The sequence below is a fragment of the Gossypium raimondii genome, chromosome 11, assembly GCF_025698545.1.
Source record: "Gossypium raimondii isolate GPD5lz chromosome 11, ASM2569854v1, whole genome shotgun sequence".
NCBI classification, from domain to species: domain Eukaryota; kingdom Viridiplantae; phylum Streptophyta; class Magnoliopsida; order Malvales; family Malvaceae; genus Gossypium; species Gossypium raimondii.
The window spans coordinates 11148836-11154739 of record NC_068575.1 but is presented as its reverse complement, the minus strand read 5'-3'; the positions used below and the strand labels follow the sequence as shown (position 1 = coordinate 11154739).

General features: G+C 34.4%; 1 non-coding gene across 1 annotated transcript; it reads right to left on the bottom strand.

Annotated features, from left to right (window-relative positions):
• Positions 1-5322: 5322 nt before the first annotated feature.
• Positions 5323-5429, bottom strand: LOC128035150 (small nucleolar RNA R71). The gene has a single exon (XR_008191551.1). It is a non-coding gene; the product is annotated as a small nucleolar RNA R71 (small nucleolar RNA).
• Between the last annotated feature and the right edge of the window lie 475 nt (positions 5430-5904).

Below are 5904 nucleotides of genomic sequence, written 5' to 3'. Positions count from 1 at the left end.
GCAAGTTGTCTGCAAAGTCGCGACACTGGTCTTGGAATATTACGACATTGAAGCTCGATGGTCCAAAATTTTGCAAGGGTGTTTCCATCCGTACAATTGAATTTATCTTTTAATTTAGTGTGTAATCGACCTAATATGTCAAAATACATCTAGACTGTATATATTACCTTGAAACATTAGTTGTGGGGCTCTCTTAGGTTTTAGATTCATAGTTTGAGTGAGTTTTCAAGTTTTTCTCAACATTGTTTTGTTACTTTTCAGTTCTGAAGTTAATCTATTTCCAGTTTTCATCCGCTATTTTCCTTTTGCTTTATTTTTTCTCGTGCTTTAATTCAAATTGATAATCAACATATCTTGTAGATTCACGTTGCCATTCAACCAATCACAAGTCTTCGAAACTTTGGATTTTCTGAGAACTCCTTACCTTTATCTTTATTATTTTTCATTATTTTAATGTTTAATGATGGGGCTAGGTTAATTGCATCTAGAATGGCTCGTAACTAAATCCATAGGAGGGTTGGTGATCTTCCGCAATTCATTGTAGCAGATTAAACTACTTTTTGTACTTAATGAGCTCTTAGGAATCAAGTTTGGTATGTTTTTATTTAGTTTTTACTTTCAACACTTAGGAAATAAAATGAGCAATTTAGGCAATTTATATGATCTTATGGGTCCAGGTAGGCCTAAAGGTAGACTAATATGTTCGGTGAGTATGCAGGACATCATTTGTAGACAAAAAGTATAACGACCCATTTCCAGTGGTGTGGGGAGTAAAGGTTTTAAGACCACAATTCCGTCTAGTGGGTCAAAATATATTAATTATTTGGTAATTATATGGTATTATGGGTGTCGTATTAAAATTTGGCAGTGAAATTTTAAGGTTCAAATAGCTAATTAAGTAAAAATGACTAAAGTGTAATAGATGCAAAAGTTGAGAGTTATTAGTAAATGTGATTAATTGATGTAAAAGGAAATTTAAAAACTTATTGGATAATAATACCAAATATTAAGATAATGGATGTACATGGATTAGTTTAGTTGTAATTTTAATATGCTTAAATGGTAAAATTATAAATAAGAAATTAGAGAAAACTTTGATAAAATAAAAATAGGTGGTCATCGTCTCTAATGTTTCTTCTTCACTAGAAAAACACCATAGGAAGGAGAAACTTAAGCTTTGGTTGTTGAATGCCTTGCATGTAAGTGTTTTATACTTTCATTTCTAATAGATTTTGCATTTTTGGAACCCTTAAAGCTAGACCAAGCTAATTGAGGGACTAATTGGATAAAATATGGGGCTATTTTGAGATTCTTTATTGTGCTGGAAATGTTGGTTGAATTATTAAATTTTATGATATGAGAAATTATTACCCTAAGTAATGATTCTTACTAGTGTTAGCTTTCAAGTAGTTAAATGTTATAAATTTTAAATAGCATGGTGTTAAATTATAAATTTCAAGAGTTTAGGGACTGTAAGAGAATCATATGTACATTCGATTAGTTAGGGAAATTAGATAAGGATGTGACTAATTTGTGTAAATGCCAATTGTTGAAAGTTAAATGTATAAATATGATTAAGAGATAAATTGCTTAAGTTGAACTATTGTGGTTTTAAGTTAATTAACTGAATTAAATTATCGTATCTAGATCAAGAAACAAGTAAAGCGATCGTTAACCAAGGGAAGATGAAAGTTTTCGAATAATCAACTTCAATTATCAGAAACAATCATAATTTCAGTAAGTTCATAGTCATTGAACTCAAAGTTTGTTTAATTTTTTATTTATTCATTTTTAATTAATTTGTTTATTACTTTGATATCTAATTGCAATTGTATATAATTGATAAGTAGTTAAACGAAGAATAATGGAATTATGCAAATATGTATGTATTTTTTGGTTTTACTGACTAGTGCTTGGCACACCGAAACATTGAAATGTTGGTTTAACCAACTAGTGCTAGGCACACATTGATATGGTCAGTTTACCCGAATAGCGCTGGGCGCGAAACCATTGTCGGTTTATCTGACTAGTGCAGGACACACCTACTGTCTATTTATCCGACTACCGCTGGGCGCAAACTTTGTTATGGTTTATCCGTCAGGCACTAGGTGCCAATAACAAGCAGATTCCATATTGATGATGTATAATCGATCTATTGAAGAAGGTTGGTAAATAAGGGATATCTTGGAATGTTCATGATGAACTTTATGGTAAACTATATGGTAACAACCATTACATGTTATGGATTTTGAAATTATGGATTATTAAGTGTATGTGTAGTTCTTTTAGTTAATGAAATTTATTCACTATTTGATCATTCCTTTATATGCAGGCTAGGTACCTATTTTTAATTGTCGACTCAGCATCTAGTGATAATCCCGAACTCAATGTTGGTGATTTTTCTTTTATGTTTTGGCATGTACCAAGGATGTTAATGTTATGAGAAATGGTCATTTTGGTGTATAGTATCTAAATGAAGGATTACATGTATTGGATGTTGTCATGTAAAATTTTGAGTTATATTTGTTTCTAATGCAAATGCTTGTTTACAGATTGTGGATGAATATATGTTTGCCTTATGAGTTTAACTCTTTTGGGATGTGTATTTTATAAGTTAAGTAGTTTGGATTGATGTATGGTTTAATGTGCTAAATAGAATGGATGGTTATTGATATATAGGTGTATATATGTGAGTTTTAGCGGATGATATTGCATATTGTTAGATGTATGAAATGTGGTGTCAATGAGGGCACATTGGTTAGGCACTTAGGTTATTTTTATTTGACACATATTGACTTGTCTCAAGGTGTTTTAAGAGGTATTTATTGGGTGGTTATGGTCTTAAATTGGTATGCAAGATTGGTGTAAATTTGTTTTGTTTTTTAAGTTAATTTTGGTACACACGGCCTAGAACACGGGCTGCCACATGGTCATGTGTGTTATTTGGTTTAGGTGTAGGTTTCACACGGCCGTGTGACCCAACTTAAAATATACACACGGTTGAGCACATGGTCTGCGACATGACCGTGTGACTCTATTTCGAATAACCACACGGGCGGACACACGGGCTGGGACACGGTCATGTGTCAAAGGGTCAATTGTCCACACAGTCCGAGCTACGTCACCCGGCCTGGCCACACAGTCATGTGACCCTTGTTTTCATAATTTTTAATTTTATGCTAAACTTTTTGTTTTGTTTCAAATTGGTCCCTAATTATTCCCAAACTATTTTTAGGGCCTCGTAACCATAATTTAAGGCCCATAAGTACATGTTTGCTATAAATCGAATGTGTTTAGATTATTTATAATTATATTTGAATATTTGTTTCTATAAAGTGTTAAATGTTTGAAAATTTCATTGTAATACTCCGTAACCCCAATACGGCGACGAAGACGGGTTAGGGTTGTTCCAAAAAGATAGTGGGCAGCTCGCGATGTTGTAACTCGGAGCTTGGATGTTGCAACACAGCGAGTAAAATACCCAAAGAGCAGTCTGCCAAGGATCTTGCGACACAAACCAGAGGGTGTCACGACACGGCCCTAAGACATGCCAAAGATGCATACTGCAGTCAGTGTCACGACACAGGATAGAGGGTGTTGTGACACCGACACGACATGGTCACTTAATGGACCAGGGGTGTTTTCATCCGCATAATGAAATTTAACAAATATTAGTCAGCTGTTTTAGGTTAAGGATGAACTGCTAGCCCTAGGCTTATAAATATGATTGTTTAGAACAATTTAGAGACAATTTTCCCTTAGTTTAATTTTACTTTCATTCGTAGTTTAGCTTTCTTTGTAATTTTTAGATCCATCAGATTTGTCACGGATTACTATTCGTGTAGCAATATTTAGATCTATATCAAGATCTTTCTCAACTTTACTTTTGATTTTGCAAATGTCTCTTTTCCAATTCAATTCTATTGTATGCGTTAGAGCCATGAGAAACTAATCTGGTAGGGAGATTAATGAGTGGATGTGGGAGTAATTAACGTCTATGTAGGTTTTCTAAGCGGATCAGTTGGTTGAGAACAGAAGAATTTAAAACCCTAGGATTGACGACCGTAAGAAATCATGAAGGTAGGAATGAACCTGAAATCAATATTGCTCGTCATGAAACCTTACCCTGACCCGGTTTGACCTGTGACATCGAAAGATAAGTAGTACTTGTCAACTCATTAGGTCAGTAGAAGACTGAGAGGCCCTGCTAGGTTAATGACTAGTTGATTGAATAAAACCCAAAATAGGAGTTAACTATGAACATGGAAACGAGTTAGTCTTCTATCTTTAAATCTGATAAATTTACACCGTGTCAATCGTTATTTTATTTTTTTATAAATACCATTTTATTATAAATTTATTAATAATTTTAATATAATCTAATTAGAGTATTAATTAGACCTATTAGCGTAGGAATTAGTTTTAATTTAATCAAGCTTCATTTTGGTACGATCCTTGGAGTACTTCCAGAACTTCGTTGTACAATCTATCTTACAACCCTGACCTGTATATTTGCAAACACCGCCTAAATCCTTATCTTCTGTAGCAGCATTCTCACTTCCAACATTAGTATGTCGAGAGGTGGTCAAGTTATTGGCATCGTTTCCGGGGAGGCTTCTTTATTAGATTAATTTTAATTTTTACGTTTAATAGGATAGTTATGGGATTTTTCAAATTATAGATACGATTTTATGTTTTATTAATTTATTCAATTTACTAACTTGCTTCTTCTCTTTGTAGATTTCAGTGTATGACTCAGAATAGGGGCACACCTATAGGGCTAACCACAAATCCAAAGAGAATCATTCACCGCAATCATTGACAACAACAACAACAACAGATGCAAAATAACCCGTCTATTGCAGTTGATTTACCATGAGATAATCCATTGTTCGACAATCCACCAATAAAAAACCCACCACCATCACAACACCAGTTACCGATAGAGCTACCAATGGCTCGAGAAGAAAGAACGCTCAAAGACTATGTGCTACCGAACCTGGATGCAGTACAACGAAGCATCATAAGACTAACAATTACAACAAATAACTTTGAAATAAAGTCGACAATGATCCATATGATACAGAACAACCTCCAATTTAGAAGGATGATAACGGAGGACCCAAATCGACACTTAAAATGGTTTTTTCTAGCTTTGTGATACGTTTAAAATTAACGTGGTCACTGATGATGCCATTTATCTTTGGTTGTTCCCCTTCTCCTTAATTGATAATGCTTTTTCTTGGTTATACTAACAGGCACTAGGATCAATCATGACATGAAACGATCTTATGAAGAAATTTCTATACAAGTTCTTAGGTCCAACTAAAAAGGGATATGACCAACTTCAAACAGATGGAAGCAGAACAATTTTAGAAAGCTTGGGAGTGGTTTATGTAGCTGGTATAAAGATGCCCTCATCATGGTCTACCTGAATGGTTGAGGTTGCATATGTTCTACAATGGCTTGGATGAAAATTCGAGGTCAAGACTAGATGGAGCTGTAGGGGGAGCCTTGATGAGTCGAACATATAAGGACATCTATCAATTGATAGGGAACATGACTATGAATTAATGCCAGTGATTGAACGAAAAATTTACATAAAGTCTGAGACTATCCACGGCTAAAGTTGTCTAGGAGGAGGATAAGTAGTAGCAGATTTTGGACAAGTTGAACTGGTTAGAATCAATGTCCACCATACCCATAATGAATGAGGCAGTTAGAAAAGTCGGCCAATACCCTAAGAACCAAGCTGAAGACATGAAATACATTGGGAATAGGTGTGGAAACCCCCAATCGAACACTTATAATCCCAGCTCGAAAGACCACTCAAATATGAGATAAGGAGGTAACCAATGAGGAGGTAATTCTAACCAAAATTGTTAAAATATTACTTACCAGCCT